The sequence below is a fragment of the Balaenoptera borealis genome (genome assembly GCF_965194805.1).
Source record: "Balaenoptera borealis genome assembly, chromosome: 17".
NCBI classification, from domain to species: Eukaryota; Metazoa; Chordata; class Mammalia; order Artiodactyla; family Balaenopteridae; genus Balaenoptera; species Balaenoptera borealis.
The window spans coordinates 77,794,632-77,818,776 of record NC_138876.1 but is presented as its reverse complement, the minus strand read 5'-3'; the positions used below and the strand labels follow the sequence as shown (position 1 = coordinate 77,818,776).

Below are 24,145 nucleotides of genomic sequence, written 5' to 3'. Positions count from 1 at the left end.
ACCCTGCCCAGATGAGTCTCGTGTCTTGTTTGGTACGAGAACTCGCATCACAATTCTATTTTCTCAAATATAGTATTTACGTGCAGAGAAAAAGAACACCTTATTCATAGGAGATTAACAAGAATATTTTGCAATTCATGTTCTTAAATGTGTGAGCTTATGGATCTTTTCAGATCCAAGGAGGAGTTAGATCTTCCTGGAATGCCCTATTCTCATTGTCTCCTGGATTCTGATGGGTGTCGCCAGCTGGGAAAGGTGCCTGCTGGCTCTCGGTAGCTGCACTCAGACTTGGCCCTTCTCCAGGATGACAACACTTCCTGTGCTCAGGACTGTGCAAGAAAAGCTGCAGTGTCCACACTTTGTACCAGTTCCTGGGGACTGGACGTTGTTGACTATAAAGTGACATCATAATTATGCCACTATTGGAGCATCTATTTACCCCAGTGAGTGTCTGATGAAATTCTGTCAGTTGCCTCTGCTTTTGCTAAGTAGTGTGAGAAATTGCACCAGGGGGGTCAGCTCCATCCCCTGTTTTCATGTAGCTCACAGTCTGGAGAGGTTAAGGAGGAGACACTCGAATACCATCAGTTGAGTTGGACAACTTATTAGTGTGTAGTGAGATCTGAGTTCCGCTATGCAATCGAATCCAATGTAACTTAGAAAGACCTTCTAAGAACAGCATGAGTAAGATGTTCACTAAGAGTTTGCGAACCCAGCCAGTCCAAAATTCATAAGGAATTATTCTTCTTTATGATTATGAGAAAACTGTGCTGGTATTTAAATTTTCTACCTATCACTTTGCATAAAACTCTCAGCTAACAAATAATAGGAAGTACAGGCTGTCAGCGGAAGACAAGTGCAAATTGATAAAATGCCATAATTACACATGGACATTTTTGTAGCCGATGCTGATTGTGTGTGTTTCCATACTTCTATCAGAAGCACCAAAATGGCAACCTATGCTGATTTGTTTTCCCAAAAGATTTCAAAACAGACTCTGATTTAGTTCTCCAGCTGAGTTTGGACAGAGCTTTTCCAATTGGGTGGAATGGTGAGCTGGGGAGTAGACACCCCCTCCGTCAGCCCATTTTGTTTTCTCCCAACCGCCCTTCCTCCATTCCTCTACCTCATCCCTCTCCTGCGACAAACTGGCTGGCAATTTGCGAATGTTGATATTCCAAAAGGATATCTACTTAGAAGTCTTGGCTGCTGGTGGTGAAACTAGCAGAAAATTAAGGGTATGTGGAATTTGTGAGTAAATAAAACAAGTTGGAATCACTGAGTGGCTGCTCAAAAGATTGATTTTTACCAATTTCGGGAAAGGAAGAATAGTCATAGAAGAGGTAACAAAGAATCCATCTGACTGGTTGTGTGATTACACAATGGACAGGGAAGCTATTGTACTAAGGGCAGGTAAGATGTGAATGATTAGATGCACAAGTGAAAACACTGACAATGAGAGATTCGGTGACAGATGAGTGAGGGAAGAATGAGTGGGTGGATTAGCTAAAATGCACATCCTTCCCCAAAGCATTCTGACATTTTGTTAAAATTTCCCGATAATTTGCAGGTGATTTCTACAAATGTCAGTTATAGCATTGCTCATCCTTACGATTAATACCAGGTGACATGAAATTCTGAGTATATCTTTATCAAACATTGAGAAACCAGAACATCCATTTTAAAAAGAGTTCGGGAAAAAGATACACATTGAACCCTAAGACTCAGAAGTCTGTGTACCTACTCACACGTGTTTTCAAGAGAAGAAACTAGTGATGAAGCATCATTACCATCTGTGGCTCAGAGACCTCATATTCCCTTACTTGTCCTTTTCTCCTTGTTCTCTCCTGCTTATTGTCTATTTTGCTCGTTAGCTGCTCTACGATATAATGGTAGAAAGAGGAGAAAAATCCAAATTAGTTCATTTTTCTGGCTACTAATGAACCGGTTTAATATTTGATTAGGAAGAGGTTGGAATGAAATTAGAGATTCCAGCTATTTGTGTCACCTCTGATTTTTGATTCCAGGGAAAATGAGAATTGGTGAGCTCTGCACAAAATAGATGGATGATATTTCTATGAAGTAGGTGAACATTCTAAGTTCATCTTGTCACACATAGTTTAACTATCCTTAGTACGTTATTTCACCCTGTCTATGAGACTACAGAGGGCACATAATAAACCTAATATTCCATGTACTATGCAAGCAAATTCTGACAATTTAATCCTTTCGAAATAGTTGAAAATCTTGAAGTAAGTGAAAGTTCCGAGCCAAATGAAAATAAGAGTTCATGTATTTATTTCATAGAAGCAGACACAGCATGTCAGTGCTGAAGCCTAGATCAGTTTTAGAGCTGGAAAGGACCTGAGCAGCTTCAAAACTTCTGCATCACTAACTTGTTATATGCAATATTTAGCAATCAAGAGTTCCCCAGGAAATTTTTATATGTGTTCAGTGTCAATAACAGAATAGGAAATTCAATTCAATTTAGTTAAACAGAGAGCATCTGCATGCCCTGTATGGTCTCAGCTCCTGGGGGCAATCCTTGTTATTCCTGGAAACTGATCAGTTCATCAGCTCCAAATCCCAGGGCCCAATGACACCACCTTCTCCTTTATCTGCTCTCTTATGGGAGAGTTTCCTGCTCCTGCTAAAATCTAGGTTGGCTCACCTTCTCTTGTTTGTCTTTTCAGCTTCTCCAGCATTTTTGTAAGTGGTTCCCTGTATTCACTTCCCTGTTTCCTGCCTAGATCCTGACTCATGCTTGGGGGATAATAATAACGTCAGTATTGACAAGTGTAGGTAAAGAGCAGTAGGGGCCCAGGAGACCACCATGTGGAGTCAAGTACAGTGTTTGTTTGTCTGTTTGGTTTAAATTTCCAATCCATGGCAGTCTGTTATTTACATATATACTATAGAATACGACAAATCATGTCCCAGCAGTGTCGGATTGCTAGAAAAGTGTCTAAACACAGGCTTCCACCTTATAAACCCATCTTGTCCTAGAGCAGTATCAACAATTCACAGACCACTGCTGTGGTCCAGAGACAGCACTCTATAAGTAGCACCAGTCCGGTAAAGGGCTAGAAAAAGAAACTGTTCTGAAGATCAGACACCGAGGTGGGAGTTAGAGATGAAAATTCTGCAGTCACTGGCAAACTGGTGGTAGTTGGAGATACGGAATTGGGAAAAAACCCATAGGAAGTGTGCACAGGCAAGTTTGGTTTAGAGTAAAAGATACACAGGCTTTGGCACCATGTGGATCCGCCTTTAAATCCCCTAATTACTAACTCTATGACCTTGGATGTGTCACTCGCCTCCCCTGGGCCTGAATTTCTTCTTTATAAAATGGGGTCAAAATATTTATGTTTAGGGCCATTGTGATGGCTGAAAATGAGGCAGGTATACAGCCTAGCACAGACCAAGTATTCAATAATGAGAGCTATTACTGGTATTAAATGATGTGAGTCTGTATTCATGAACATAACTCAACTGTTCTGACTCCTCTGGTCATTAGCATGAACAGGTAATAAACCGTGAAATATGCAATAAGAGATTCCCCGGGCGACTGTCTCTGGCGGAGTCACCTCTTCCCGAAGCAACTGGCCATGCTTTTCTACTTAGAGATTCTCTTATCTCTGCCTTGCTGTGAGCTGTCCTATTTCAGCGTGATTGCTTCTAGCAAATCCTCCTCCTCCTAAGGAGCATTCCTCTCTGTTTTTTCTATAACCTTGGAGGAACTAAAGGCTGTTCAGGGGAAAAGATAAATTGAGCTTGTTCAATCAACTTTAATTTTACATACAATCCTAAATCAGTGGAGCCTGACCAGAGGCTTTCTCAAGTCTCTTCCCGTGGAATTAAGAGCAGGTATTCGCAGACCTTGTTTACTTTCACCCTGGCTGATCATCACAATCTCTTAGGGGAATGTTTTAAAAAATACATGTCTGTCCCTCCTCCCCCCAGCCTGGAGACCTGGAATTCAGGAGCACTCAGGTGATTCTGTTTCAGGGTTTGAAAGCCAAGGGTGTATGCCATGTTCCCGGGGTGGGTTCTGGACAGACAGATGAGGTTGTCGGAGCCCAGGTGAACTCGCAGATTGCTCTTATCACTCTTGGGTAAGGAAATGGCACAGACATTACTTGGATCTGGCACAGGGATGCGGGCAGACTCTGGATATTTGATAGACATTTCCACTGGAGAATCATAGCGAGTCATTTGGATGTGTCATTCAGAGCTGGGCTAGGATTCCAGAACTACTTTTTCTTTACTTTTCCTCCGAGGCTGCCCTGTCATGTTTCTGGAGATGGTTCACCTCCATGTACTGTTCTTTTCTGGGACTCAGATCTGTTTATGATATATTATTATTCGGCTCATGGGCTTTTATACATGAAATTCCGCTAGTTGTCCACACAACTGGGTACATATCCATGTGAAGAAAGGCTGATGAAAACTCTGAATTGAGATCAGAGTTCCCATAAGAAAAAACTCTTGGAATCAAAGGCTCAAAGCAATGCCTTTGGGCGCATCCAGCCCACTCCCTTGCCATCAACACTCCTAGTGTTCACCATGACCTGTGAGTAATGGTTAAGCAACACACTGATTAGTGTGTGAATGCTCATTAGGGTACTAGTCAAATATTTTTACATACTTTTAGAGACAAAAGTCTCTGTGAGACAAAAGAATTCCAAGCATAAGCCAATGGCCTACTTCTCCTCAACAGTAAAATTCCAGCACAACAAACCAATCTCACCAGTCCCCAAGAGTCTGTAGCTGACCCTACAATTGTGAGTCCAGAAAAGAAGAAAGGTCTTATATCAGCAAATATTCGGGATTATGAAAGCACCTTTTACTGGAATAATTGATAAAAACATTTACTGGGATGTTCTAGTTTCGATGTGTTTTTCTCTTCTCTCTCATTTTCTAACCACATCTTTTATTAATTTTTGGTTTGGGGAAGGACAATGTGAAAATATGAAATCTACCCTGGGCAACAGTAATTCCCTAAATGAGACCCTTAGTCCTGCCACAAGGTAGGGCTTCCTGGTAAGTGGACTTCTTGGTATCTACTTTATTATGAAGAAGCAATTTAAGTGACAAGGAAGCTACAACTCATTGGTTACATTCCTGATTTTCAGAGCATGGGTCATATGGGAGCTTCCACGGCTTTTTAAGTGAGTATTTTGAAAAGCAGCCTAGCTCAAAATAGAATAAGCTAAAAAGACAATTTATTGGTGCATTTCCTCAGACGTCCAGGAGTTTTGACTGGTTTCGGAGATGGCTGCCTGGACGGGCTTGTTAATGTCATCAGGACTCTGCCTGTTTCCGTGGCGCAGGTGGCTTTCTTCTGGTTTGGCTTTCTTCTCTAATAGGCTACCTCCAGCTGCTGTAGGCTTACATGGCATGGTCTCTGAAGCTGCCATATCAGTTCAGAAAAAGGACCTCCCCGCCTTTGAACATGCGCCAGCCCCCTCCCCTTGGAGGGGGGGCTATGAGATGCACTCTGGTTAGCAGACCTGGTTCATGAGCCCCTGAAATGGCAGGGGGTAGGGTGTCACACACAACAGCACGGAGCAATTCCCAGAAGGAACTTGTTGGGGCAAAGAAGTTATTATTATTATTATTTTTTAATAGACTACTTTGGAGTGAGAGAAGTTGGTTCATTTGCCATGGGAATGATGAAAAATAACTTCATTTTACTGTTACAGGACTTTTGGAGTTAATGGAGACCACAACATAATCTGTGATCACATGGAATGCATTAGTATGCCAAAGGAAAGTTCCATTGAAAACCCAGTATCATGTCACTTTCTTAAAATGGTTCTCTTGTAAATGACCAAAAATTTATTATGGGAGCCTGAGTTTTATTTATTTGATAATTTCTGAACTAGAGTGAAATAAGAGTCATACAATTCAAATATAGATGATCTTTCTGAGAAAATGCGATGAATGCAACTGTATTTCAAATGTACTAAAGATACAAAACACATTTTTGCTACATATTTTAGAGAAGTAATCATGTTGTGAATTCGTGTCGCATTCAAAATCAACCGTTTTGATAAATATAGATTTTGCCTTTTAGAATTCCCAGTAGCAAACACTCAACTGGAATGGGTTTAATCTTCCTAAAACAGTAAACCCCTCAAAACCCCAATCAAGTTATTAAGCAAATCTAAAGAAAAAGCATTACCAAGCCATGCAATATGAAATGAATAAGGATGCACCCCAAAACGCTTACTTGATTTTGAAACATCAGCTGGCCCCTTCTCTAGGGCCAGTACCTTGTGGTCGGAGATTTTTTTTCTACATTCTCTACTGTCTTCTTCAAATCTTTTTTGGAGTCTTACAAGTGCCTTCAGAAGGTTAGTCTACAAATACTAAGGCGGTCCGTCTGAGTGTATGAAAGTTAGTCAACAGAGGATGTTGTCAGGCACCGGGATCTGGATGGACCGACTGTCGGGTCATCACGCTCACAAAACAGGCTCCGGGTCTGGGGTTTCCTGGCGGTGGAGGTCCGGCGGTTCTCCACCGGGGAGGGAGCTGGGGTCGAGCGCGGGGGGTTTGGAGGCGGGGCGGGAGTGAGGGGAGGGGGCGGGGCCGTGGGAGGGCGGGGCCTGGGCGGGGCGCTCGGGGGCGTGCCCACTCGGCGGATCCACGCGCCCGGGGCCGCGGCGACTCGCTCCAAGTTCCCTCCCTCGCGCCCTGGCGAAGGCTGCCCGAGCCCTCCCACTCGGCGGAGACCGAGCCGCCGCGGCCGCCGCCGCCAGCCGGGCCCTCCGCCGCCCCGCGCCCCAGGCCTCTTCGGCCGGCCCCGTCCGCGCTCCGCCCTCCCGCGGCCCCGGCGGCCCGGCCCCCGTCCCTCGCGGGCCCCGACTCCTTGTCTGTGCAGCCCCCGGAGCCCGGAGCCCGGAGCCCGGCTCGGGCCGCACCGCCCGCGGCCGGGGAGAGCGGCCGAGGTAAGGCTGGGCCGGGGGCCGGGTCGGGGGGCCGCGCCGCGTCCCAATCGCGGACAATGCGGAAGCCGCGCGCGGCCGCGGAGCCGCCGGGTCCGTCTCTGCCGCTCCGGCCCGGCCTGGGGCTCGGTCTAGCCGGGCCCGGGGGCCGCATGGCCCGGACCGACGCCGGCCGGCGTTCCGGGCAGCGAGCTCGCCGCGCGCCCGGGGTCGGCGGGAGGCCGGGCGGAGGCCGGGGCGGGGGCCGGGCAGGCGGGGTGCGCGGGGCGGGGGGCGGCGAGGGACGGGGACCCCCTCGGCCAGGGCTCCTCGCAGGGCCTTTCGTCTCGGGGGCTGAGTGCTTTGGGAGCATCGGGCTCTCCCCGTCGCGGGCTGGGAATTCCTGCAAGAAATGCAGATTCGGAGGCTCCGAAAGTTTGTTTTTGGTGGCCCCCTCCAGCTCCATCCGTGGTCTCCGTTGTCTCGACTTTATTTGAAAGCGTACAGATTGAAATGGAATGAAGTGACCCCTGGCGCACTCGTGCTCCGTCACGCCGCGGAGCTCGGAACTCGGCCGCCCAGCGCTTGCAGGTTGGGGGGAGCCGCCGAGCCCGTTGCCCAGCCCGGGGGCCCCGCTGGTGGTGAGAACCCGTGCGGCAGGGTGTAGACGGTGGTGACAGCTCTCCCTCCGTGCAGGGTGCAGGCCGGGCAGGGAAGCGGAGAGAACTTCGGTGTAAGCTTAAATCACTCTGGAGAGTGGAAAGCAAACGCCAGGTGCCCGGCTTTTTAACCCTTTCGAGTTGGTATTCAGATGTATTGAGCCACAAAAACAAGCAGGCTTTATTTCCCGCAGGAGATGCAAGCTAACTTTGCGCTTTTCCTCCCGGCCACGTCCTGTGCAAAATCTGGCTCACATCTGTGACAACACCGCATGGCTGGCGTGGTGAGGACTACACACGGGTGTGATTCTGAGAAGGGGAATATGATAGTAGACTAAGCATTTTTGCAGTATAAATAGTAAATGACTGTAAATGACTTCCATTTTCTCCATTTCCCCTGTTGGCGGTGAAGATATTTATTTAGCCTTTTCCCCCCAATTTACACTTAGAGTCATTCCATGGAAAATACCTGTATTAACTTGTACTTGTTTTGTGACATCACCACCCCTGGTCGTTCCAATGAGCTATTTATTAAGCATAGTTTTTTTTAACATAAGGGTGAGTTAATGGTAAGCCAGACTTCTTCCTCGGGTTAACATTCCCTTGACTTACCCTATGGTACTTAATCTATGGTATTACTATAGATGGTATTTTGACAACCTGATAATCTGTAAAGAGCTTAGAATAGTGCCCTACGGAACACGGTGCTACGTGCCAGCTGGTTTTAGTTTTAATTTGTATTATCGGTTCATGTGCTTTTTTCTCTTTGGAAAATGGTTGTTTTGGTTTTTTAAGTCCCAGATCTTTTAAATCATGGTCTGTTTTAAGTCTGCAGTTTAATTTTAGGTCAGAATTGAGGTTGGGTTTTTGTTTTGCTTATGACGGACAAGCTGTTCTGTGTATTCTTATGTATGAAGTATAGCAGATTTGTGAGGACGAGAACACAGTCCTGCACCGGGTCGTATGCCGGTACGTTTCGCGAGACTTCATTATCCTGAAGGGCCTACCTGTCTAAGGAAAAGCCTAGACATTAGGAGAAACCTGGGCTCTGAACCCCTCCCCGAATCCCCTTGTTCTATAGGTTGAAAATCATACTTTCCATTCCGCGTTGCTGCTATAAACAGCGGTTAGGTAACTCCTACCATGTCAAAAGGTAATAAAAGATAAATATATGTACTGTATACACATGCATCAACCAGAACGGATAAATCTTACCCGTGCTTTAAAATCTGCAGAGCAGAGTTTATAGTGTAACTAGCCAAGAAAAATTAAAACTACTTAATTGTCTGTTAGTAACCAAAAGATTATGTTTGTTGTCTAGATATTTGAAAAGATTGTCAGGAGTTTACCTTCATTCTGAGGTCGCCCCCGCTTTTAACTTTGAAGTGACATCTTTTTCATTCCTAAACAGTTAACTTAGCTAAGCTGAGGCTTGGCGTTAATTCTTGGGGGCCCTGCAGAGCCAGGGCTGCTGTGCGGACAGTTGGGCAGTAGATGGCGCTGTGGATGATGCTGGTGGACAGCCGTGTGCTCAAGGAAAACTGCAGGGATTCCTTTAGCAATTTCACTGCTTGCCCTCTCCCCAAAATATACTCTGTCTGCACTGACACTTCCTAACAATCTTCTTAGGAATAAACTTTTTAAAAAGTTTGTCCTTTGTCTTTTCAACTTTTAAAGAATATTGGCCAGATTTTTCTCTCTGAGAACCAGGGTATTTCAGGTGTTAAGAGAAACATTGTCAAAATATTATTTAGTCGACTGTACCCTTTACTCTTATTTTCCCATAATAGAGTAAGATTGACTGTTCTGAGCGTTGGGGATCTCCAACAATCCTGGACTTTTTTTTTTTTTCAGTGTTTAACTTCTAGGAGAGAGAAACAAATGATAAGAAACCTACTTGCTTCTTGACTTTAATTAAGACAACAACTTCCTAGGGTGAATTCTCATTTATTCTGGTTTTTACCACCATTCTGCCTCCCAGTATGATGCAGTGAGAATTGCAATTCAGGCTGAAGGCTCTGGAGCTCTGCAAAGCCATGACTCATCACGAAAACATATTCATTCTACTTAGTACAGCACCGAGGAGAGGAGGTGCGCTCGGAACAAGGGTTTTGTGGATTGTGATGGGAGTTATCTCTGCGGCCGGCGTGGGGCCCCGTCCAGTCCCAGACAGATGACGGTGCGTTCCCTTAACTCCTCCAGCGCGGGGTCCTTGCTGCAGGTGAGGCAGGTGACTCGGCTGAGTCACGGAGCTCAGAAGAAGCAAAGCTGATTTCATGTTGTAATGGTGATCTTGTTTGGTATTGAAAGCATTATAGAAACACACAAAGGTAATGCTTGAGAATTGTTCAGAGGAGAACACAAATTATGCCCAAAAATGTTCATCGAAGAAGCTAAATGTAGCATTGATTCTGAACTTTGTCAGGATAAGTTACGGGGTGATTTGCATGGAAGATTTTGGAGAATAGTAGTTAAGAAATTTAGTTTTTCATTGTTCATGGATGTCATGGTCCAAATAATTAATTGCAGGTAATTAGTTACTGGCAAGGAAATGTATTGCAGAATACATTTTCATCCTGTTTTTAAACCGGGGTTTGTTTCCGGATGATCTTTTGTAATACAACATTAATGAATTTAGGTCATGCATATTCACTCCTATTCTGACATGTTTGGTTCCCTCCTACTTGTGAGAAGGGCCTGCATGTGATTTTCACATTTTTAACTTTTTGTGGTTTGAGTCTCACAAGGAGAATCACATAAGAACACAGCATTTGAAGACATCAGTCTTGTTTTTTAAAAAATTAAAAAAAAAATTTTTTAAGGAAATGTTAATAGGTGAAACAAATTGCTTCCTTTTTCCAGTACGATTAAACAATTCTAAAGTGGAACTGGCGCTAAAGATGGGATTTTTAAAATTGTAAACACTTCACGGAGAAGTTCAAAGGTGAATACTCAGCCCAAGGAAACCATACGTCATTCAGCAGACAGGTTTCTAGAAGAATTATAAGGATTCTGTGCTGTATTTTATACATCAGAGCAAGATCAGTGGGTTTTGAAGTTGTCCAGTTCCGGGTAAAGCTTTTCAAAGTACAATTTGGAAGCATATGGGAAATTTTGGAGTAGTTATGTTGTAACGCGAAGCATTTTACCCCTCAGGGCCCCTTTAGAAGTTCGTTGCATCTTTTTGTCTTTTTCAGGAAGAATCACTGATTTCCTTCAAAATGGTCATTCTTGACAGCAAGTTTTATGTCCCATTGACTGGACTGTGATGAAAAGGAAGTAATTATGTGAAATAATGTAATTTAGTAATTTCTTCTATTATGATTGTTATATATATATGTTTTTTAAAGATTTATTTATTGATTGATTGCTATGTTGGGTCTTCGTTTCTGTGCGAGGGCTTTCTCTAGTTGCAGCGAGCGGGGGCCACTCTTCATCACGGTGCGCGGGCCTCTCACTATCGCGGCCTCTCTTGTTGCGAAGCACAGGCTCCAGACGCGCAGGCTCAGTAGTTGTGGCTCACGGGCCTAGTTGCTCCGCGGCATGTGGGATCCTCCCAGACCAGGGCTCGAACCCGTGTCCCCTGCATTAGCAGGCAGATTCTCAACCACTGTGCCACCAGGGAAGCCCTATATATATTTTTTTAATTGTTATATATTTTTTCTTTCTTTATTATTTTTTGGCTGCGTTGGGTCTTCGCTGCTGCGTGTGGGCTTTCTCTAGCTGCGGCGAGCCGGGGCTGCTGTTTGTTGCGGTGCACGGGCTTCTCATTGCGGTGGTCTCTCCCGTTGAAGAGCACGGGCTCTAGGCCCGTGGGCCTCAGTAGTTGTGGCTCATGGGCTCTAGAGCACAGGCTCAGTAGTTGTGGCGCACGGGTTTAGTTGCTCCGCGGCACGTGGGATCTTCCTGGACCAGGGCTCGAACCCGTGTCCCCTGCATTGGCAGGCGGACTCTTAACCACTGCGTCACCAGGGAAGTCCCGATGATTGTTATGTTAAACAGATATTTATAGATTGATTGTGTGCCAGGTGCTGGGGATAAGCAGTGCCCAGGAAAGACAAGGTCCCTGCCTCTCTAAGGCATCCTAGTGTCAAGTGGGGCAAAATAGATGATAAAGTAAACAAACAAATGAAAAGCTAACTTGAAGCAGTAATGATTGCAGTCAAGAGTGAGGGTGGCGTTCTCATCTGGGCTGGGTGGTGTGGGAGGGCCTCATGGAAGATGTTTGAGCTGAGACATATGTGAAAAAAAGAGGCAACCTCTGGAAGGCCTCTGGGCAGAGAGGACAGACAGCCTGTGCAAAGGCCCTGTGGCCTTTGTGAGGAACAGGAGACAGCGGCAGAAGAACCAGGTCAGCAGGGCCTTCCTTGTAGCCCACCTCTGGATGGGAAGCTGCAGTGGTAACCTGCATCCTGTGCAAGTGGTCTTACTGATTCTCACAAACCACATGAGAAGGTATTTGTAGATGCCGTTGCTTCCAGGTGCACTGCAGGCTGATGGTGTCAGAGATCAAGGAGACTGGGACAGCCCAGATTTGTCAGGTTCAAGGGGAGTCACAGACACCGTGAGCACATTCAGAATGGGTGGCAGATCCCTTGGGAGTTCTGAGCTTTGTCTGTTACCCCATTGGGGGCGGGGCAGGGTGAGGGCTTGAGCACCGCTGCGGGGATTCCAGGCCAAACACTTAGTTGTCCCAGCAAATAGGTAGGTCAGTGCCCAAGGGGCTGGGAGGGGGCGCATTTCTAGTTGAGCCCGTCTGGGTGCAAAGATCGGCTCTGTAGGTTGAACAGGTTACCCAGGCTTCTGGAACCTCAGTATCCCGATCTGTAAAATGGGGAAAACTGCAGGACCTACTTCATGGGCTCGTTGTGAGGTTTTAGGAGGAAGATGCTTGCACGGTGCCGGGTACTCCGTGGAGGTTGGTTGCGCTTGGGTGTTACTGTCTCGTGGATGTCATCCGTCCCTCCATCCGTCTTGTATATTCTTATCACACGGGTAACAGGGTGAAAGGCACTTTTTCAGAGACTCACCCTGACTGCTGAAGCTAAGGTTGGCCCTCCTCCAGCCGCTCCGTGTCCCCCAGTCCTATGTTATTTTATTCACAGCCCTCATTCCTAAGGGAAATTGTGTACTTTGTTTAGACGTTGTTATTAGTACATTTCTCCTGGTTGAGATGGTCCCTGTCATGTCGGCTGCTGTATCCGCAGGGCCTGGGACGGGGCTTAGTTACCAACCGACTGTGCAGATGACACTGCTGACTCTGGGGTCCTTCCCGTGGGAGCCAAAGGCACAGCAGAAATGCCTGTCCTCAGGCAGGGTTCTTCTCTGGCTCTGTTTTTTGTGCTGAGATGATGGGCCTTCCAGCCCAGGTGTATAAACCCGGGGTCCAGCGGGCAGGCTCCAAGCCGGCCTTGAGAGAGCATTTTGGGGACGGGGGTCAGAGGAGAGGGAGAATTGGTATCTGGAAACGTGGGTTTCTTGGGGTAGTGGGGCATGCTTATGGCTTTACCCCGGCACTTCAGAGGGTGTCACCTGCTTCGTCTTCCATAAATGTCAGCGGGGGCTTGCCTAATACCTGAGATGCCAGCTTAGAGGCACCCACCTCCTTCTATAAACCACAAGAGGAGACATGTGGGGAAGTGCACCCGCTGCGAAAGGGACCATGCTTGTCACGTTGCTCCCCCCCGGAAGCGGGCACTGAAATCAGGGCCAGAGCCGGCAGCCTGGTGGACCTGCCTAGTCAGCGCTCTGGACTGTGGGTTATTTCCCCCCACCCCCCGTTTCCAAGTCATATCTTGTCACTAATGATGCTGTGTCCCATTATAATGACGTTTGTTGGTGCACTGATTTTGATTCTATATTTTTGTATTTTTCAAAAGGAAATCATACCCATTTTAGAAATAAGAATATTTATATGTTCTTCTCCAGGCTTTAATCCTTCCCAGTACTGGCTTGTTGACTGTAATCTTTGGGTGAAGTTTAGTGAATGAAACGTAAAGACGTATTTTCAGGTCGTTGTGCAGACACTCCTCCATCCTAGATGTGTGAGCCTATGTATTTGCACACGTGCAAACTATCATCTTCTGATCCCTGGCTACCAGGGGGCCACCGTTTCCACTAGGGGGTCAGAAACAGACAGGTGAAACGGGAAACTCAGTGGTGTCCGGAAATACCAGTGAATCCTGACAGCACTTCTGTGTTTTGACTACATCGTTAGAACAAGGTGAATTGGGAGTTTCCCTGTACACTTAACTTGAGTTGGGGATTTTTCAAATCCTTTTAATCTATCCCTGGCCGGTGCTCATTCAAATGATCACTGATTGGAATGTTGTGATTTTTAAGAATCAGATGTTTTTCTTCCCTGTACATTTTGTTCTTGTTCAGTGACCATGAAGGAAGAAGAGAAATCATTGTTTAATTTAACAGAGATTTTTTTTCTAATCCTTGTTAGTGAATTTATATTTACCGTTCTTATAGGGGGAGAGTATTATAGAGTCATATAAATCTATATTCTGTGGAAAGTTGGAATATTCTGTTAGGTCGTGCTAGAGATTTGCGGTTTATCTGTAGAGTCTGGAATTTGGTTTTAAGAGAACTTTCCATGTAAGTGATGGGAGCCCCACACATGTCACATAGTTGGGGTGTGTGTGTGTGTGTGTATGTATATGAGAACTTCACTTCTCCAGCTCTAAGCCCCGTGTTCAGTGTGAGCTTCCCACGGTCCACGATTACCCAGTTAGAAGCTGCCCTGCCCTCGCTCCAGCACTGAAGGGTTCCAGCTCACGTGGCCTGATGTGCTTATCGGGTTTCTCCCACAGGTATTTTTCCTTTCAGAATCCACTGGCACAGGACCGAACCGCTTTGGTTCTTAATCCCCCATTGCTATTTCCACATGCTTTTTCCAGAGTAATTTCAGCATGAAGCATTCAGCTGTTGAAAAGCTCTGTCCTCTCTTTGGATCTTTCCCCAAAAGTGTTTAGGTGAGTTCAGTTAATGATAAAGAGACTGCATCCCAAAGCCTTTTAATTCAGCACGCCAAGATGTTATCAAACATCCTTATACGCTTTGTGTCGGAAATACCTAAGGATCTTCATTTTAATTTGGATTTTTCATTTTACCAGATAGTATTTATTATTCTATCTGGTGTTAACCCTGGTGTTAGTCAGGGTTCTCCAGAGAAACAGAACCAATAGGATCTTGGTCTTGATCTCAAGGAAGTTTATTATAAGGAGTTGATTGGCTCGTGCAGTTTTGGAGGCTGAGAAGTCCCAGGATTCGTCATCTGCAGGTGGGAGACCCCAGAGAGACGAGGGCTCAGCTCCGGTGTGAGGGCGAGTGGAGACCCGGGTCTCAGCTCAGCCGGGCAGAGAGATCTCCCTCCCCCTCTTCCCCCCTCTTGTTGGGTTCAGGTCCTCCACAGATGAGACGAGGCCACCCACACCGGGGAGGGCCACCTGCTTTACCCAGGGCACCAATTTGAATGTTAATCGCATCCAGAAACGTCCTCACAGACACACCCAGGACCACGTTTAACCAAATGCCTGGGCACCTCGAATCCCAGTCCAGTTGATGCGTAAAATTGACCCCGACACGTGGGCAGTATAATCAAAGCATTTCAGGAACTAGATGGGCTGTTGTGAAAACGTTTTGTAGAACTACTGTTTCCCAAGCCTGTTTCAGTGAACTGCCCCCCGGAGTGCCAAGGCCAGGGACCCGCCTCCGTGAAGACTCTCCCAGCAGGACCTGCAACGTTGCACCTGTGCCTTGCCGGCCAGCACTTCCTGCACTCATTCAGTTGATCGCTGTATCTTCTGATGTGTTCTTGGTTCCTGGTTCCTTTAGTGAGACAATGAGTTCATCAGGGATGGAGGCACTGTGTGTATTTCTCCGCATGAGTGTTGCCTGCACGAGGAAAACACAGTCGTGTCACTGACACCCCTTCTTCTCCCTATCTGTGTGGTCCTGGTGTAGCCCACACCCATGGAGATGACCTTCACAGCCGTGAGCACGGAGGCCTAAGTCTCCACCTTATGGCTGATCCCCGACACAATTTACGTTCAAGTTTAAAGCAGTTACCCTGTATAATTATGTCTGATTTCCAGTTTGTTTGTTTTGGGCTGCGGCTTGTGAGATCTCAGGTCCCCAACCAGGGGCTGAACCCAGGCCACAGCAGTGAAAGCCTGGAATCCTAACCACTAGGCCACCGGGGAACTGCCTCACTTTTTTTTTTTTTTTTTTCCTGAATGAGAGATAGGTGCCTTTTGTTAAGAGAGTTCCCCTCACTCTTATTTGGTCTTAAGATTTCAACCTGTTAGGGAAATGTCTCAAAGCTTGGTGCTCTGTGATGAGCTCGATTGGTAGGATGGGGGTGGGAGGCTGGGGGAGAAGGAGGTCTGAGATGGGAGGGGACGTATGTACATGTAGAGCTGATTCACTTCGTTGTACAGCAGAAACTAACACACCATTGTAAAGCAGCTGTACTCCAATTAAAAACAAAATTGAAAGAAGAAACTTGAAAACATACATTTTTCTGGTTTCAACAGAAGGTAGTTATTAGATTTGATGGTAGATACTATTTATTATTGCATAACCTAGTGAATATAGGAAGGAATTGAGTGCAATATTTGTTTTTTATAGGATTATTCATACCTCTGATTTTTCCCTGCCTTAGCCTGTGTAATCAATGATAATGATAACGATATCATTATCAAGTCAGACCCTTACACAGTGTTTAGTACGTTCCATCACTCTTTTCAGCACTTTACCTATATTCTTTGTATTTGCGTGATGGCTCTGCCATCTTCTAGTTGAAATAGTTGATGCATTTATGCTTATTTTTTTCAGTGACATTGAGCTTTAAGAGGCAAATAACTGATCAGTTGCCTGTAACTAAAACTTTAATTTCTCCCAGAGGTCACTTTTAGATTGACTTGTTTAGAATGGTCTGGGCTTTCCTGAGGTTCCTTATCTGGCCGTGTTTGGATTATGAGTTGGTTTGAGACTAGAAGCAGCAGTTTGGTACAGGGCCTGGTGACCTTGACAACGGTGGGTGGCCTTGGCAGGTTCCAGTAGGCTGACTTTCAGGTCTTTATTAGACCCCAGAGGAGAGTTTTATCTAGAATCCTGATCTCCTTAGATAAAACTGGCTGAGGCCAAGGTACGTAGAGCTAAAATCTTCTCACCTGCCGTGTTTCACCATTAGGACATGGACGCCATGCTTCATTGAGCTGTTTTCCAAAACCAGTGTTCAGATTCTGGTCAGCTGATGCAGGGACTAGGGGTGTCGCTAGTCACTGGCACCACTTCCATTTCAACACATGCATGCTTGAGTGCCTGCTGTTTGCCAGGGACCGCACTGCTACCAGGTTGGGTGGGCGTCGCATCTTCACTCGTCCTGAAGCTCTGGGCGGCTCCGAGCCTATGGGCCACCTCCCTTAGAACTTCCATCTTCATCTCAGCCATCTCTTAGAACTTCATTTCTTCAGTTCTGACCCCAGGTTCCTGCCCATCATGGAGAATTGACGTGACCTCAGGGTGCTTCCACCCGCGTCCATCCTCTGAAATGTCCTGTTGCTCTTGTTGAAATTGTCAGTGTTCCTTGCGAGTGGGGTCACGTGATTCACGGTGTTGCCCACTTGACGTGGGGAATGCAGCATCCCTGAAGCAAAGATTCGTCTTTTTATTCTAGGAGAAAAATAAAGCTTCGTCCCTTTTTCTTTTTACCGTTACTTTTTGGCCCCTCTATCCCCTCTTTGAACAAAAAGTAATACCGAGAGAATATTATGTCAGAAAGTATTTTTTTCTTGCATTTTGAAAAGGAGCAGCAAAGCTCCTGTAAGAAACTTCCTTCTACCGATAAGAGCGTGAATGCCTCAGACCTAAAATAGCAAACCTAGTAGCAAGCAAGACAACTTCGGTCTGTGCTCGTAGATGTTAAATGCTTTGTGGTCTAATGAAGCGACCGCGTAGGAGCCATGAAAAGCTTACCTTTGGGAAGGGGTGACTTCTGCACCCGCCCCTGCATCTGAGCTGATCTGAACTGACGGCGGAAGGCAGGCTGGTGTTCTTCAGCCTGTGCTCCTGCCGGCTGATGCCTAGCTCACCATCACCCCGTCCTGAAGTGAGGACCCTCGTCCCCTTTGACATCCTCTCTGGGTTTTCCCCTCCATCTGATTCTGAAATGTCTCTCCTGCCCGGCCCAGCTCTGCGTTCCTGATGTACCTTGCCCGACCCTCGGTCAACTGAGACCGACCCCCAGGCCTCCATCCTCTCTTCTTTGCTGGCTGATACCCCCACCTTGGCCTTCTTCCCTTTCCTGCGTCTATTGCACTTTCTCCGGAATTAGCTGCATCGCCGGTCTGTCACGTTGCTCAGCCGCTCCAGGGCCCGCCCAGGTGCCCAGGACAAAATCTTGTTAACCCACCGTCCAGGCTTCCCTGACTTGGCACCAGGGCCCCTCCAGCCCCTTCCCTGGGCGCCTCCCGTCCACTGCACCTGGTGTTTCCTCTCTCTCTGCTTCGTGAAGTCCTGGTCATTCTAAAAGGCTCTGTCACGCCTCCTCTCTAATTCTTTTCCTTGACTTCATGTGGTCTGAATAAAAAGAACAGAGGAAACAATCACGCCTTTTATGATGCTCAAGTAACGTGAATGCAAAGGCGTAAAAGTATATCTCTGCCTTGTCACTCGATAGAGGGGTGGGAATCATATCCAAACCAGTAGCCTCTTGTGAGAATCTGCTTCACTCTTAGCCCACTCTGCTACCCTGAAAGTGGTTTGCATCTCAAGATTGAGGTGAAGGGCCTCTCAGGTGCGGAGGGAGTTTGCAGATGGGATCAAGGTAGCACTATTGATAATATCCTGAGAGATCATGGAGAAGACAGGGGGTGCCAGAATTAAAATAAATGCCCTGAGTTTTCAGAAAACGCCACGAGATCCTAGCCCTGCACTGTCCAGTGTGCTGGCCGCTGGCTATGTGACTGGCCTGAATTGCTATATCCTCTAAGCGTGAAGTAGCAGATATTGAAGATTTGCTTGAAAAAAGAATGTAAAATAGCTCATGAATAATTTTTTACGTTGCATGTTGACATGATACTATTTTGGACGGATTGGGTAAAATATATTATCAAGTTTATGAGTAAAATATATCATCAAGATAATTTCATCTGTTTTTTTAATTTTTACTACAGCTACAAGAAAACTTAAAAGAACGTACACGGTTCACGTTTGCAGCTTGCATTCTGTTTCCCTGGGAGGGTGCTGTTTTAGACTCTACGATTCATTGCTTTTCCTTCACATCCTTGGCAACATCCTACAGCACAGTGTGGAACTGATGGCTGAGTGCTCGTAGGAAAGGAAGTAGTCAGAGCTAAAAGCAGGATAGTTTACCGAAGAACAAATCATGCCAGGCCAACGTCATTTGTTTTTCGTAAGGTTACGAGGCTAGAAGATCAGAACAGTTCTGTAGATTCATATTGGAAACACCTCCTCTGATGAGCTCGAGGACAATTTAGGGAACGTAGAGTTGTGGTTGATGGCGTGGCCGTGTCTGTGGCTGATTGAACGCAGTTCCCAGAATGTCGTATGTTGATGGTGGTGTCGGGAACAGGCTGGGGGATGCTCTCAGTCTTCCCAAAGAGCTTGTTTCATAAACGAAGGTCATTTATGAAGATGTCAAGTTTGACCAGGTTTTGGTAGTCTGGGAAAGGTTACCCATGCCAGCTGTGGTCTGGAACTCATTCACCGAGCACGTGTGTTGAGGGCCTGTGTGCCCAGGCACCTCGTTGGTTGGGTGCTGGGAGTGAGGACTAATGATGTATTGTCCCTGACCTCTAGAGTGACCTTCAAACTGTTGTTTCTGAAAGAACATTCTGGCTTTGCCCACTAGGTACCTGTTTGGCTGCATCCGTACAGAAGTAGATGGTTCTGCGTCTGGTCAGGGTTTTTGAACTTTAGGTGAAAGTTATGGACCTTCTGAGCTCTTAACAATCTGAAGCTTGTGGGAGATTCTTTCTCATGTTTCTGCAGCCCATCCACTGCTCTGCTTCCCTCAGAGTTCATCTCCTATGTGTGTAGGAAGTAGCCGTAGGCAGAGTTTAGGTGACAAGGAGTCGTCTTAGACCCTCCTGGAATGGCCTTCCTGACGGAGAAGCCCTCTGGTCCATGCCGCTCTCCACTGTGGTTGGAGGATATTCCAGAAGCGGCCACATGACACCTTTGCCTGTATTTTGGTGGAGATGTTGTCAGTATGTCCCGCATCGTTATCACTCAGTGTGCTCAACCATTTACACACTTACAAATTTGTCAAAAACATGCAAGGCAAATCACTTGATGATAAACGGTAAACTTTAGGCAAAATTGAAGCTCGACTATAACAACTTAGTAGGAAATTATGGCTGGTTTCTTCTCTATCTTGTCCTGTTTCTATGCTTTAATTTTCTCTAAGTCCTGAAATTTTAATTCTCTGTTTGTCTCTGATTTTATTTTCTTTTTTCTTGAAGGTATCTCACATCTTTTTGTGAAAGAAAGCAAGGCTTAAAGTAAAACTAGACGCTTTCTTAATGGTTGTTTAAACTCTTTACATTGGGAAGGTAGGAGTTTTATATTTGTATCAAAGCTTTCACATTACCTATTTAGATCAGCAGTGGGCAGCTTTCCAGTTTTTTATTTATGTATTTTTTTGTAGATGAGAAAAATATTTAGAGGTTACATTTTTTTTTTTCCATTCAAAATTACAGGACTTATTGATACCTTTGTGTGGAGGAAGGGAGGGGCAGGATTCTTACAACCTAATTATCTCTTGAGTAGAAAATCTCGAGGAGAAGTTTGGTTATGTTTCTGGGCCATGAACGGGGCCCTCTCTGGGCGTGTTTGGGTGGTCGCAGTGCCCGGCAGGCAGGCCTCTGGGCTCCTGTGCTTGTGCGGGGATGCTCCGGGTCCCCTGGGGTTATCCCATACCTTTCTCAGAACAGCCTGCGGGGTTGGCATTTCTACTGTCCCACCTAACTTGGTGCCGAGAGCTGAGGTGGGATCTTCCAGGTGCTGGCGAGGGGCAGAGCTGGTCTAGTGCCTGCACTCAGGGAGCCAGGGCTGTGGCCTTGGCCGTGAGCGGAAAGAGAGGTCCTCACTGCCCTCCTGGCCTGGCCTTCCCTTTCCTGGGCTCGTGCATCTCACCACCCCCGACCTGGGCTGGCGGGGTGGAGTAAACATCCCCACCTTTGTCTTCCCCGGCTGGAGCTCCCTGCCCGGGGCTGCTCCCAGAGGCCCTGAGGTCCGCTCTACCCAGGGCTGTCCCTTCTGCCCACCCGCCCTCCCCAGGCCTAGAGGGGCTGTTGATGGGGCTGGGGTCCAGAAGGGGCTGGACAGTCAGCTCTCTGTCTCCCACGCCGAGGCCCAGATTATTTCCATCCTGACACGTGTCGGCTTCACCCATAACCTGCTGTTGCTGTTGCCATTTCTAGCACCATCTTTTTTTTTACTTCTCATTCTGGGTTTATTGCATCTCGTTTAGAAGCTCTGAGTCGGCTCCACAGTAGATTTAACAGAGTCTATTCAGGGCGCTGTCTCAGGGGCACGTTGCTGGAAAACAAGGTCACGTCTCTCTTTAACACCAAGACAAACTGATAAATGCTTGTAAGAGGAGCGAAGTAGCGGCCTTCAGCTCTGGAGTGTTTGTTCCCGTGCTGGGAAGGAGGCCGGGACCTGTGTCTCCTGGGCACGGGGGTTTTCTGTGCCCTGAGATCCGGGCCTCTTGTGTGCAGGGTCATGCTTTTGCCCTCTGTTCTCTCTGGCTTGGCAAAGGGCCAAGCAAAATGGGAACTCTTAGGGTGAACTTGGTGTCACAGTTCTTCCTCGAAAGGCCCTTCAAGATTACCTGCTCCAGTGGTCCCCACCGTGGGCCCCTTAAGGACACCTGGGATTCTGTAGCATCCTAGTGGGAAATTGGGGGAGCGCCCAGGTTGCCTCTGGGGGTGCCAGTGATGGGCAGGTGGCTTTAGGAGCCCTTGATCTGGGCCAGTGATTCCCAGACTCTAGCACACCAGAGTTAACCTGGAGGGTTAAACACGAATAGCTGGTCTGTTCCCAGAGTTTCTGATTCACTGGGTCCTGGAGGGCCTGAGAATTTGCATTTTTAATGGATTCCCTGGTGATGTTGAACCTGATCTGGGGGAAGTCCTCATTCTTAAAGATGCCTGGTGCTTGATTTGAGAGCCCCCAGGCACCAGAAAACTTTGCAAGATCCTGGGCTGGAGGGAGGGTGATTGAGGGTGGAGGTCTTATAGGCAAAATGTTGCGAAGGCAGAAAGTGTTATAAAAGCTCACCCTGAGGAGATGACCTGTGTGTCACAGGTTTTAACTTTCTCACCAAGAATCTGAAACAGAGTGGATAACTTTTAATGTAACACTTCTGCTTAATTAGCCAAGAATGTGTTGTGTATTTCTATAGCCACTTTGCATTTGTCTTTAGTTCCTGTGCATTTTCATAGTTAAAATATCAGTTCCTTTATGGTTTGCTTTGGGGGCGGGTACCATTTATTAAGCATTTTAAGACATTTGGAAGCAAGACTATGAGCTTCATATTCTATTTTAAAAGAAAAAAATTTTAATGGAAATCTGTTCTTGGAGCATATTCAGCTTTTATAAAATATTTTAAAATGAAGTGAGTATAAGATATCTTTGTTAATTAACATCAAGACTTTGGACTGTGAAAATGTACTTTATTTCCTTAGATTTAAAAAAATGTTTTTATGAAATAATATCCTTGTCTTGGGAATTTTAATTTTTTTAGCTGCGTTAGTGCTGTTCCTGCTTTCAGACAGCTTGGTTCTTTTTTAATTGTTTTAGAGTACATAAAATTTACATTCTTGGAACACTTTTTCTTATTTCAACAAAAATTAATGTAGGTATTATTAAATTGATTATATTTAATTGAATATAGTGAAGATAATTTCTAAATTTAGTCTTAGGTCCTTAAGTAAAATTGCCCTCAGTGAGCTGAAACTTTTTTTTTTTTTTTTTTTAGTTACAGGGATTTAAAGTGACATCTAGTGAAATGTATATTCTATAATTAAAATAAGTCCCATTTGGAAACAAATTTGACTCATAGATAGAATGTTGAACTATTTCTTATTATATCATTCAATGCATTCTATTTTTATGATTTAATTATATAGTTGACCCATTTAATCTGAGTACCTCACAAAACAGAAACTAGGGTATCTTTTAAACTATTTTAGAATCTGAGCAATCGGCTGTCTCTTTGGTGAGTGTGGCCAGAGGGAACCAGAACATGTATTCTCTGTGTCCCTTTGATGATCTTTTTATCTATGAAATAGATACTTTTAGATAAATGATTACACTGGGCAAAAAGAACACTAGGAGTTGAAGTAAAATCTGTATTATCTACTGTTGCATAACGAGTGACCCCAAAACGTAGTGTCCCCAAATGATAAAGGTTTCCCATCTTCACATTTCTGTGGCATTCGGGTGTCTAGGGGGTTGCTGGGTCCACAGTCCCCTGGAGGTGGGACACGGCCTGGAGGAGCTGCATCTGAGGTGGCCCAGCTGGGTGGCAGGTGGGTTGATGCTGCTCTAGGTGGGTCGGGAGAGCTGGGTTCACCCTCACCTGGGACCTTTCCTGGCACTCTCTGAACTGTTTTGGTTAGAGGTCAACTTCTTAGCCAGGGAAGCACCAGACGGGTGATCCTTCACGGTGTCCCAGACTGGCTCGCTGCCCAGCTCCACATATTTGTCCTGAGGTGCCACCTTGTGCCAGGAAGTGCCAGGCACCACGTTCCGTGCCCCCAGTGAGACGATGCCCTGAGCAGATGCGCAGGTGTGGGAGGGATCTAGCCCAGGGAGGCTTTCCTGAAGAGGGTCCCATGTGGGCCCAGTCAGATCTTCCTACCTCTTAGGGAAAGGTGGGTGGGTGTTCGGTAGGTGAAGGGATGGGCTGGCGGAAGGCCGCTGGTCGGGGAGAGATTCAGAGGGAAATTCTAGCCAGGTAGGTAGGACCAAGTCAAGGGATTAAGGCGTGAAATGGCAGAGCAAGCCTGAGGTGCTTCTGGTAGTCTAGATTTGCTGTGTGAGGTGAAATGCTTGAGCTGCAGAAAGAGTCGGGGAATGGAGAAACCTAGCGCGGCAGGTGCAGGGCTTGCACCTCGTCCTGTAATTCCGCGCTTCCGAGCCACACAGTGTGGATGCGGGGTCACATTGTTCATCGTGTGCATTGTCTCATCATTCCTTTGACGAAGGGCTGAGCACCTACAAGGTTTAAGGCTTTGCACCGCGCCCCTTCCTCCCGCGAGGTGGAGATGTCTCCATCTTGCAGAGGAGAGACTGGTGGAGGGAGGTGAATTGACTTGCGCCGGTTCCTGTGGCTGGTGAGCACCGGCTGAGGGTTTATATGCCTCCATGTGAAAATGTAAAGGTAGAGTTAAACGCAAACTGGTTTTTCATAAGAATCACCCGAGGCACATATTTAAAACAAAGAGTTCGAGCCCCACCTTAGAGTTATTTATCTGTAGGGGAAAGGCCTCGGGGGTACTGAGAATTGGTGGA

The 24,145-nt window shown here is 46.4% G+C and overlaps 1 protein-coding gene and 2 long non-coding RNA genes across 9 annotated transcripts in view; 2 read left to right on the top strand and 1 right to left on the bottom strand.

The window, feature by feature from the left end:
- The first annotated feature begins 5,018 nt into the window (after positions 1-5,018).
- Positions 5,019-6,242, top strand: LOC309615344. Its single transcript, XR_014236759.1, has 3 exons — positions 5,019-5,043; positions 5,136-5,171; positions 5,706-6,242. It is a non-coding gene; the product is annotated as an uncharacterized lncRNA (long non-coding RNA).
- LOC309615340 lies at positions 5,204-6,346 on the bottom strand. Its single transcript, XR_014236755.1, has 2 exons — positions 6,236-6,346; positions 5,204-5,528 (listed from the first exon to the last, which is right to left on the bottom strand). It is a non-coding gene; the product is annotated as an uncharacterized lncRNA (long non-coding RNA).
- Positions 6,347-6,914: 568 nt separating this feature from the next.
- Positions 6,915-24,145, top strand: part of FAM110B (family with sequence similarity 110 member B) — a 200,752-nt gene continuing 183,521 nt past the window's right edge. For 6 of the 7 annotated variants that reach the window (XR_014236722.1, XR_014236723.1, XM_082364779.1 and 3 more), the window contains exon 1: positions 6,915-6,953. The gene's annotated coding sequence lies outside the window, so the exon portion shown is untranslated. Of the gene's footprint in view, positions 6,954-8,718; positions 9,768-24,145 lie in introns of those variants that run through there. The other variant, XM_082364776.1, reaches the window with a different exon arrangement.